This window comes from Heterodontus francisci, chromosome 37, assembly GCF_036365525.1.
Source record: "Heterodontus francisci isolate sHetFra1 chromosome 37, sHetFra1.hap1, whole genome shotgun sequence".
Lineage (NCBI taxonomy): Eukaryota > Metazoa > Chordata > Chondrichthyes > Heterodontiformes > Heterodontidae > Heterodontus > Heterodontus francisci.
Window position 1 is genome coordinate 35,566,289 of NC_090407.1, and position 12,595 is coordinate 35,578,883.

A 12,595-nucleotide genomic window follows, 5' to 3' on the forward strand; every position below is an offset into this window, starting at 1 on the left:
CAGTAGAGCCATTTACTGCACAGACTGTCCTTTGCTCTTTCAAGTGAGAAATGTGTGACCAGGGATGAAGCATGTTGTGTTCTCGGGACTGAAGTAAGATTTAGTCAAATTTAGTAAAATATGAGACTGCACGCTATTGAAAACAATGGATTCTTCTTTTATTCTTTTTACCTTCACTTTTCAGCCCCTCCGTTGGAGGGCATGTATAGTAGCCTCAAGTGAACAAAACGTACAATGCAATTTTCAAAACACAAGGCACTTAAGCTATGTGGAGGGAATAGAGAGACTGTGAGTGTTCTCATTAGAGCAGGGAAGGCTAATGGAAGATTTAATAGCGGTGCTCAAAACTATGAGAGCTGCGATAGAATATATAAGGAAAAACTGGTTATAGGAACAGGTATGTATGTAACCAGAGGATACAGATTTAAGATAATCTGTAGGATGTGAGAATATTACTTTTAAGTTCTGAGCCTTAGGCCGGAATTTTTTGTTGGGTGGAGGAGGCCACACCCACCAGCTGAAAAGTCGGTGGCGAGCCCGCCTCCGCTGGGCCTGGGGAGCCAGACTTGGATTTTATGCTCCCCAGGCCCTTAATTGGTCTTGGGCGGGACTTCCACCTCTGAGGCAGGAAGTCAAGCCTAATGATGCTGCCAGCTAATCAGCGGGCCGGCAGCTCTTAGTCCCAGCAGCGCCACCGGAGTGGTGGTGTAGGGGAAAATTGTGGCCGATGCAGCTAAATTGATATATACGTAGATACACATACATACAAGATGAAAATATAGCCACATATTGTTGCAAAATGGAGCATTTACCAAAGGCACTGTGGGATCAGTTAAAGAATGGTACTGCTAGCCTAACCAAGGAGGGCCCCTCATATCAGTGCATAAGACAACTGAAAGCTATCCTAAGCAACTAGGAATGCAGGCCTGATAAAGGTAGAAGGATGCATTGTGAGGACTTAAGGATAGTTGATAAGGGGGTCTGGTAAACATCCTGAGATGGTCAGGGACATACCATAAGCTGTCCCCACAACCACCTGATGCATAATTAGTAATTTTATTGATAATGAATATAATGTATGTAATCAATAACTGTTATGATTGGATTGTGTCCAGCCGGAATGGGCTGAGTAACTGTATATATGTTGTGGATTTTCCTTCGTTCAGTGAGAAGTGTATGGCGTGCCCAGCGTCTTGCTCCCTGCCGGTGTAAATCAATAAACCACTTGACGATTGGAACAGACCTGAGTATTGAGTGGTTCATTTAGTTATCCCACTCTAACAGTAGTCACTGCTGGGACTACACCCAGCCATCGCAAGGAAGATGAAGGACGGCTCCGGAATTAAGGTAGGTTTTTAGGGCCTCGCTAGGGATAATCGGTTGGGCCCCGGTGAGGGAAGGGCAGTCGGTTAGGGGGACATGGGGGGAGTGTTGGGCGTTGGGGACGGTTATGGCTTCAGGAGGGGCCCTCCGTGATGTACAGGGTGCCCAATCAGGAGGGTTCCCCCCTCCCCCAGCCTGCAAGGAGGCCACCTGCTTTCACCAGGCGGGCTTTTTAAGGCCTCAGCCGCCTGCCAGTAAAGGGTAAAATACCCGCGACAGCAGGCAGAGCCATTAAGTGGCCGTTAATTGGCCACTTAAGGTCTTGATTGGCCTGGGCGGGTGGGCCGTTCCTCGCTGCCGCCGCCCTGCGTAAAATTGCAGTGGGGACGGGTGGGGGTGGGAAATGTGCCCCCGCCACACCAACTCCCACTCAATTTTATGGACCGGCCACCAGTCCACTCATTTGGGGGGCATAAAATTCCAGCCTTACTCTGGACGAGTATGGATGGGATGCACTCAGATCAGATCCACTAAGCCTGGGAACGTTTATTGTAAATAACAGTTCATGTAAAAGTTAGAGTTACAACATCCTGAATCTCTGAGTTACCCTGGTGTGGGAGTGGACCTCGCTGGCCAATCACTCCATGTCGTCCCGTCTCTCCGTGTCTTCGAGTGATTGACCAGATCTCTCCTACCCATCTGCAGTGTCTGATGCCACATAGACTTCTCCTTTTAAGTTGATTTTGATGTAACCCCTGGCGTCAATAGTCACGGGGCATGTGTTGATAAGGTTTGAAAGATCAGTTGAAAAAATTGTTTTCACAGGTTAAATCAGTCACAGCCAGATCTCATAAAGGTTTAAATCAATCATATCCAGATTACAGACGCTTGTCAGCTTTGGTAGCGTGACCCATATCACGGTTCCATCTTCTGTTGATCTTGACTTGTAGTAGCCACCCCACATGCAAGGTCATTCATTAATTCAGTTACCACAAACATTATATGACAATGAATGATCCCATTTATTTGAAACAAGCAGGCACTATAGTTTCTTAGGACTACAAACGTTACACAACACCGATTAGTTTAGCAATACTGCAGTCCCCAAAGACATGTCAATTTCGGAAAACTCATCAAATCCTTCCACAAATCATTGAATTGAAGAACACATTTCAGAGAAATACACTTATGAAACGCACGCAGAAATTAGGCAGCAAACATTGGGAGGATGAGTAGTAAGCATTCTGGCTTAAAATTGGCCAAAGAACAGGGGGAGATGAGGAGGAATGTTTTTTTTACGCAGTGTGTTATGATGATCTGGAATTCAATCTCACATCATTGCCCCTGGATTATCCCAAGGATCTATCATTGGACCTCATTTATGTCTCATCTACATTCTGCCCCTCAGCAATATTTGAAAATACATCAGGTTCCACATGTACACTCAGCTGGGTTGTACCACCACCTCTCTTGACCCCTCCACTGTCTCTGATTTGTCATATTACTTGTTCATCATCCAATATTGGATAAACATAAATTTCCTCCAATTAAATACTGGGAAGACTGAAACCATTATCTTTGGTCCCCATCACCAACTCTTTTCCCTGATCATCGTTTCTAGCTCTGGCAATTGTCTGAAGCTGAACGAGACTGTTCGCCACCTTGTCGTCATGTTTGATCCTGAGACTAGCTACCAACTACATATCCACTCCATCACCAAGACTGCCGACTTCCACCTCCATTACATTGCTCAACTTCAACCCTGCCTCAGCTCATCTGCTGCGTATCCACCATCTGTGCCTTTGTTACCTCTGGATTTGACGATGACAATGCTCTCCTGGCCACTCTCCCATTTCCCACTCTGGTGATCCATATGCGTTCAAACTGGGCACTGTATTGCAGTAGAGGTGAAATGCAACAACAAACCCAATGGGCAAGGGTGTGAGATACCAAATAATAATATGTCTAAACTAGGTTTGCTTTGTTAAATAGGAGAAGAGGGCACACAATGCCCGAGAGGGGTCCTGGACTGGTGGTGGCCAGGTCAAATCAGGCATACCTGAACAGTATGGAGGAGGATGCCTTGATGCTGGCAGGGTAGGACGGAGGACGCGCTGTGGCAGATGGCGAGGTTGGCGGCCCTGGCCATCAGAGTGAGTGACCCATAATGTGGTGGAAGGGTGTAAGGAGGGGGAGCTGGAGGGGCAGTTGAAGTGGTGATGGTCTCATGCACTGACATGTACCAATAAAAGTTGATTCACACAAATGTGACCAAAATGCAGTAAGGGACATGTGCCTAAATCTTGGTGCTGATCAAACTGATTTTCCCTGCAGGTGAAACATCTGCGGCCAGGTGGTGTCCCGGGGGCTCAGCAGTCCACCTCTGAGGATGAGAAGATTACCTCAGAGGGTGCACCGTCACATCATCGAACCTCACCAAACAGCGCAGAGACTTCCACCACGGTTGGGATTACTGTCTCCGCGGAAACGATGTCACTTATGGGTGTGAGCACAGCACAGTCGCCGGACCAGCCACCAGAGGCAGAACTGGCCAATGCCTCACACACTCAGAGGAGTAAAGCCGCAAGCTGATGATACGTCTGAGAACATCCACTCGGCGGGAGATGTTGCAGGTTCAACATGCGGTGTATGAACATCTGGCGGAGTTGCCAGAGATGCTGTGAGCCATAGCACATTCCCTGGAAACGTCCATCCAGGGTATGTCAGCTGCAAACTCTCAGGCATTTGTCTATCTGGCATCCTCCATTGACAGATTGGTGGCTGCAGTGGAGGGGCCAGTACCGAAAGCCATCCGTGACCAGGGGGAGTGTAACCTCCCTGGACCAGGCCATCAGGGCACAAACTCAGATGCGAATGCAGCAGGTCGAGGCTGCTCATCCCTCGGAGGTCAGCTTTGAGGACCAGTCGAGCCTCAGGAGGGCACAGGGGCAGCAGCCAATAGCACATGGGAGCTCCTCTCAGGGCGCTCCTGATGCATCATGCAGCTCCTTGCTCCCTTCACCAGTGACATGTCAACCGCAAACTCCCAGGGTGTTAGAGGGTGCACCTGATATTTCTCATGAGCACACTGCTATGCCGTGGCCTGCACAGCCGCGAGCAGGCAGAATACATCCGCCAAAGTCATCAAGAGCAGGGCGACAGCCCGATCACCCACCTGCCTCTGGTGAGTCTGGTGGCGAGGGATCATCCACACGCAGGAGCACCTGCAAACATTAAAAAATCACTAATATCACTTCTGGTTCACTGGGTTACCTTCCAATAATTTATTTGAATTGGACATTACATCACTGTAAATAAATCTGTGCTTTGAACATTTAACTTTGCATATGTCATCCATGAGGTAGCATCAGACATCGTTACACTGCTCAAGCGGTTATATATGAGATCCCACACACTTGGGTTGCGTTCATCGTGACATGATGTTGTTTCTCATCAGATCATCTCTTCCCTTGGATGTGTGTGTCCTTCCCCTCTCGGAATCCCACAATGGCTCATTGTATGCCAATGTGGTATCTTTGCATGGAGCGATCCTCTCAAGAGAAACGCCTGCCTGTTAGGGCCTCCAAGGTCTTTCTCGCTTCTTAATTCCAGAGGACATTCTGCTTCCTCTACCACGTCATCATGTGGGTGCTGCCCATCATCCTCATCAGAAACTCCATCTTCATCTGTGACGCCTCACGGTTATCTTGAACCTCCTCAATGGCGTCTCCCCTTTCCATCGCAAAGTTATGCAAGGCGTAGCAGACGACAATAATCCTGGATACCCGTGCTGGCGTGTACTGCAGTGCTCCTCCTGAGCGGTCCAGACACCTGAATCTCATCTTGAGCAGGCCAATCGTTTGTTCAATTGTCACTCTTGTGGCCGCATGGCTCTCATTGAAGCGTTCCTTAGCATGACCCCTTGTGATTCTCATGGGTGTCATCAACCATGTCTTCAAAGGATAACCCCTGTCGCCAAGTATCCAACCTTCCAGTCTGTCTGGGGGAACTGAAAAGAGCAGGAAGCTGAGAGTTTCTGAGAATGTATGCATTGTAGCAACTCCCTGTGTACTGTGCACAAACCTGCATGATTCTCTTCCGATGATCATATACAAGCTGAACATTCAATGAATGGAAGCCTTTTCGGTTGATGAATGCCCCTGAATGACCTGCTGGTGATCTAATTGCCACATGCGTACAGTCTATCACACTCTGAACTAATGGGAACCCAGCGATTGCGCTAAATCCTCTTGATCTTTCAGCCTGGCTGGTGTTGTCCGATTTGAAACTAATGAAATTGTTAGCACATCTGAACAATGCAGTCACAACCTTTATGCAGTGGTGGGCAGCTGCTTGGGAGACTCCGCACAGGTCTACCGCCAAAGCCTGGAAAGAGCATAAAAGGTTAAGGGCGACGGTCACATTTCGAGCAACTGGCATTGGATGGACACTGAGGCAGTCTGACGCTCCATCCACTGCCAGCATGTCACAAAGAAATGTCACAGTCTCATGTGACAGACACAGACTTCTTCTGCACTGGCTTTCTAACAGGTGCAGGCAGCTCAGACACAGTCGGTATACCCTGCCTGTTGGGTAGGCGTGTCTCCTGACATGTGTTCGCTCTCGCCCAACTCTGCCACCTGCTCTCCCTCCCACCTAACAGGGAGACACTTGACCAGCTGTTTGTACATGCCCATGCCCAGATGTCCTTCTGTCGCTGGTTGGGGTATAGTCCTCCTCCTCTTTGGACTGGTTACCAGATTCAATGATTAAATCTCTTAAGCTCCAGCTGTCAGAACAGGCACACAACCCCCTTCCTTCCACTCACTGACTCAGGACAGAAAGGTCCCGAGCTGCAGTGAGTCAGACTCAGTTGGAGCCACTGCACAAGCTACAAATGTCAACATTTATATAACACACTAAAACTTTCATAGATAAGCAACACCAAAAGCTGTACCTCCAACACCCTCACTGATTGCCGGCCTTCTGCCTTTTTAATGCTACCGGGTCTCCGACACGATCAGTGACCCGCTTTACGGACATAAAATCCGACGGCCACGTAAATTTGCAGTCAATTGGCTTCTCAACTACTTTAATTACCTTCAGATTACTTGCAGTCGGGTGGCTAGTGGCGACTCGATTGCGCCCTACTTCCTGGGTCATGAAATGGCAAATGTGCGCGATGACACCGGGCACCCGACCCAATATCATCGGACGCCATTTCACCACCCGGACGCCTCCGAACTGACCCAATTACAGTAAGTAAAATTCCAGCCTACATCACATTGTGCTGATGCAAAACTCTGTTACCTGTATGTTAACTCACACCAAGTCCTGTTCACTCATAACCCCTGTACCCGCTGATCTACACTGCCTCCAGTTCTGACAGCACCTCCATTTTAAAATCCATGTCCTCATTTTCAAAGCCCTCCACGGTGTCGCCCCTCTCTATCTCTGTAACCTCCTCCAGTCCCTACACCCCTCTCTATCTCTGTAACCTCCTCCAGTCCCTACACCCCTCTCTATCTCTGTAACCTCCTCCAGTCCCTATACCCCTCCCTATCTCTGTAACCTCCTCCAGTCCCTACACCCCTCTCTATCTCTGTAACCTCCTCCAGTCCCTATACCCCTCCCTATCTCTGTAACCTCCTCCAGTCCCTATACCCCTCCCTATCTCTGTAACCTCCTCCAGTCCCTACACTCCTTCCTATCTCTGTAACCTCCTCCAGCCCCTACACCCCTCTCTATCTCTGTAACCTCCTCCAGCCCCTACACCCCTCCCTATCGCTGTAACCTCCTCCAGCCCCGACACCCCTCCCTATCGCTGTAACCTCCTCCAGCCCCTACACTCCTCCCTATCGCTGTAACCTCCTCCAGCTCTACACCCCTCCCTATCTCTGTAACCTCCTCCAGCCCCAACACCCCTCCCTATCGCTGTAACCTCCTCCAGCCCCTACACCCCTCTCTATCTCTGTAACCTCCTCCAGCCCCTACACCCCTCTCTATCTCTGTAACCTCCTCCAGCCCCTACACTCCTCCCTATCTCAGTAACCTCCTCCAGCTCTACAGCCCCCTCTATCTCTGTAACCTTCTCCAGCCCCTACACCCCTCCCTATCGCTGTAACCTCCTCCAGTCCCTACACCCCTCCCTATCTCTGTAACCTCCTCCAGCCCCAACACCCCTCCCTATCTCTGTAATCTCCTCCAGTCCCTACACCCCTCCCTATCTCTGTAACCTCCTCCAGCCCCTACACCCCTCCCTATCGCTGTAACCTCCTCCAGCCCCTACACCCCTCTCTATCTCTGTAACCTCCTCCAGCCCCTACACTCCTCCCTATCTCTGTAACCTCCTCCGGCTCTACACCCCTCCCTATCTCTGTAACCTCCTCCAGCCCCTTCACTCCTCCCTATCTCAGTAACCTCCTCCAGCTCTACACCCCTCCCTATCTCTGTAAACTCCTCCAGCCCCTACACTCCTCCCTATCTCTGTAACCTCCTCCAGCCCCAACACCCCTGTCTATCTCTGTAACCTCCTCCAGCCCCTACACTCCTCCCTATCTCAGTAACCTCCTCCGGCTCTACACCCCTCCCTATCTCTGTAACCTCCTCCAGCTCTACACCCCTCCCTATCTCTGTAAACTACTCCAGCTCTACAGCCCTCTCTATCTCTGTAACCTTCTCCAGCCCCTACACCCCTCCCTATCGCTGTAACCTCCTCCAGTCCCTACACCCCTCCCTATCTCTGTAACCTCCTCCAGCCCCAACACCCCTCCCTATCTCTGTAACCTCCTCCAGCCCCTACACCCCTCCCTATCACTGTAACCTCCTCCAGCCCCTACACTCCTCCCTATCTCAGTAACCTCCTCCAGCTCTACACTCCTCCCTATCTCTGTAACCTCCTCCAGCCCCAACACCCCTCTCTATCTCTGTAACCTCCTCCAGCCCCTACACTCCTCCCTATCTCAGTAACCTCCTCCAGCCCCTACACCCCTCTCTATCTCTGTAACCTCCTCCAGCCCCTACACTCCTCCCTATCTCAGTAACCTCCTCCAGCTCTACAGCCCTCTCTATCTCTGTAACCTTCTCCAGCCCCTACACCCCTCCCTATCGCTGTAACCTCCTCCAGTCCCTACACCCCTCCCTATCTCTGTAACCTCCTCCAGTCCCTACACCCCTCCCTATCTCTGTAACCTCCTCCAGCCCCTACACCCCTCCCTATCGCTGTAACCTCCTCCAGCCCCTACACCCCTCTCTATCTCTGTAACCTCCTCCAGCTCTACACCCCTCCCTATCTCTGTAACCTCCTCCAGCTCTACACCCCTCTCTATCTCTGTAACCTCCTCCAGCCCCTACACTCCTCCCTATCTCAGTAACCTCCTTCAGCTCTACACCCCTCCCTATCTCAGTAACCTCCTCCAGCTCTACACCCCTCCCTATCTCTGTAAACTCCTCCAGCTCTACAAGCCTTCAAGATCTCTACGCGCCTCCAATTCTGGCATCTTGCGCATTCATGATTTTAATCACCCTACCATTGGCAGCCGTGTCTTCAGTTGCCTATATCCTAAGCTCTGGAATTCCATCTCTAACGCTGTCTACCTCTCCACTTCACCCTCATCATTTAAGATGCTCCTTAAAATCCACCTCTTTGACCAAACTTTTGGTCATCTGCATTACAGCTCCATTGTGGCTCAGTGTCAAAAGTGTATTACATGATAACATTCTTGTTAAGTGCCCTGGAACATTTTGCTATGTTAAAGGCACTATATAAATGCAAGTTATTATTGTTCTAGTATGAGTACATGTGCCACATACTGCTCTGTTGTGGTCAGTGATCCTTTTGACATTTTTGTCTCCACTGTGTGAAATGCTTTGATTTGTCTGTCATTTAACTTGTAAATCAACCATTATGATGACTGAGTCAGCCTTACAGCCCACATTTTAATATCTCGGAAATAGGATTTATTCCCACATCTTGAGCTTTCTACCATGTTTGACGTAAGTCATGATTTCGATTTTATTTAGATTGCTTTATATATTGATTCAGACAAACATTGGAAAGGTCAGAAAAGACCAGCTGACCTTTTAGGACTTTCCCATTCTACAACCTATGAGCGCCATTAAACTTCCCCTCCCACTGAAACCCACTCCCTTCCCCCAAGCAAATCACACAATCTCCTGTGGAGGCAAAAAAAATAGGAGAAAAACTGTCAGCCATCCTTCAGCCATTTTAGGAAAAGAAAACTCTGGAAAATTCCTCTCTGACTCTCAAAGGCAATCGAACGTGTTCCAGGAGAACACAATGAGTGATATCACTCGTCCTCATTAGCCCATCTGCCTTCTGTAACTCGCAATACCTCCATACTTGCGGGCACTTGTTCAACTCTCTTCTGAAGTTATACTAAAAATGACTGATGGCAATTTATTCCAGAGGCTGAAAGCTCTGATCCAATGATGGAGTCTCTCAAAGCTGTACTTATTGGCATAGAGATGTTCAAGGATCAGGTTGTTTTGTTGGCTGGAGCAGTTGGGAGTGGAGGCAGGAGGTGCATTAAGGGCAGAGAGCTTGCATAGGATTTTGTAACACAGAATAAGCCCATTGGTGTCAATTCTCTGAAGGAACTAGCCATTTTGTCCTATTCCCATACCCATTCCCCATAGCCCTGGTTTTTCAAATATTTACCAATTCCTTTTTAAAAGCCATTATGGATTTTGCTTCCTCCACTGACTCTGATAGGTTATCTCATGTCTTCACAACCATCAATGCCAAATAAATGTCCTAACCTTTGCCTTCGCAGGTGGTAATGCTAAGTTTATACTCGGTGGCTATTGGATCAATTTTCCCCATTTACCTTATTAGAACTCTTCAATTTCGAACAACTCTTGTTAACCTTCTCTATTGTTCAGCACCATTCGCGACTCCTCAAATACTGAAGCAGTCCGTGTAGAAATGCAGCAAGACCTGGACAATATCCAGGCTTGGGCTGATAAGTGGCAAGTAACATTTGTGCCACACAAGTGCCAGGCAATGACTAACTCCAACAAGAGAGAATCTAACCATCTCCCCTTGATATTCAATGGCATTACCATCGCTGAATCCCCCACTATCAACATCCTAGGGGCTACCATTGATCAGAAACTGAACTGGAGTAGCCATATAAATACTGTGACAACAAGAGCAGGTCAGAGGCTAGGAATCCTGCAGCGAGTAACTCACCTCCTGACTCCCCAAAGCCTGTCCACCATCTACAAGGCACAAGTCAGCAGTGTGATGGAATACTCTCCACTTGCCTGGATGGGTGCAGCTCCAACAACACTCAAGAAGCTCGACACCATCCAGAACAAAGCAGCCCGCTTGATTGGCACACCATGCACAAACATTCACTCCCTCCACTACTGACGCACAGTGGCAGCAGTGCGTACCATCTACAAGATGCACTGCAGCAACGCACCAAGGCTCCTTAGACAGCACCTTCCAAACCCGCGACCTCTACCAACTAGAAGGACAAGAGCAGCAGATGCATGGGAACATCACCACCTGCAAGTTCCCCTCCAAGTCACACACCATCCTGACTTGGAACTATATTGCTGTTCCTTCACTGTCGCTGGGTCAAAATCCTGGAACTCCCTTCCTAACAGCACGGTGGGTTTACCTACCTCCCATGGACTGCAGCGGTTCAAGAAGGCAGCTCACCACCACCTTCTCAAGTGCAATTAGGGATGGGCAATAAATGCTGGCATAGCCAGTGACGCCCACATCCCATGAATGAATAAAAAAAAATTCTAGTGAACATAGGCACTATCAGTATTTTCTCTGTGCAAGATTTCGGGCTTTGTCAGGTCACTTGGTTGTGATCATCTTCACATAACCTCAAGGTCTTAGGGATCAACATTCACTGGCAATACATAAGAACATAAGAAATAGGAGCAGGAGTAGACCATACAACCCCTTGAACCTGCTCTGCCATTTAAGAAGATCATGGCTGATTTTCTGCCTCAACTCCACTTTCCCACCCATTCCCCATATCCCTTGATTCCCTCAGAGACCCAAAATCTGTCTATGTCAGATGTAAAGATACTGAACGATGGAGCATCCACAATCCTCAGGGGTAGCAAATTCCAAAGATTCACTGAAGAAATTTCTCCTCATCTCAGTCCTAAACCATCAACTCCTTATTCTGAGAATATGCCCTGTGTTCTTAATTCCCCAGCCAGGGGAAACAACCTCTCAGTGTCTACCCTGTCAAGCTCCTTCAGAATCTTGTATGTTTTAACAAGATCTTCCAAATTCCAGACACCAAGGGTTCTGCGATGATCATATTACTCCCAGGTCCACCATCTCCTGCACTTGTATACTTTTTGTTCCCTCACATTATGTGGCATGGGTTATGTACATTGGTGCACTGGTTTGAATGACCCCTTTTACCTCTGCTTAGAGCCACTATACAAGGCCTGGCTTACCAAAGAACATTGACTGAAGCCCTAGCAGCATCTTCCTAGCTTCCTGTTTCTATGGTTTGTGTAACCAAGCTGATAAAGTACCTGGTCCACCAAGGAAGGCATTTTGCACTTGGACAAGAAGTCTGTAAGTGTACTGACCTCCAGGACAGCCATGATAGAGGGGAGTCAAATCCTCATGGGTGAGATGAGGCATTAACCTGGTGACATGGTGCCTTACTGCAAGAACTAACACTCTGACTTCCCAGTGTTCATCAATTGCCCATAGAAGCTTCGCTGCCAGGTTTAGATTCTTCTGACGTGTTCCGTTAACCAAATCAGATCAATTCTTAATCAGAGTACATACTCGGCTACATCTGAGGCCTCGACACTGACTTTCCCCAACTGTCTCCCACCTTAACATTAACTGACTGAACACTTGGCATTCAAAAAGTGTAAATTTTTGAAGGAGGGGGATCTTCAGTAAGCAAATAATAAATATGATTCTGTCTTTCCCACTCCTCATGATTCTTCTCAATATGCATACACACATCTCTAAAAGTAGCATATGTTAATAAGCTATAAGAAAAGCAAACAAAGCTCTGGGGTTCATTTCTAGAAGAATTGAATTGAAAAGCAGAGAAGTTATTGTTACGGCCAGGTGAGGAGGGGGTCTCAGGCTCCCCTCTTGCCCTTCCTCTTATTTGACCGCAACAGGGTTCCTTTTAAACAGTGGTTGTGCTTACCACCTCTGTGAGTGTTTTACCTTTTTCCTTCACTGTGCTCTTGAAAGAACCAATTGGACAGGTTTTGAGTTTACACAAAAGGTAGGTTTATT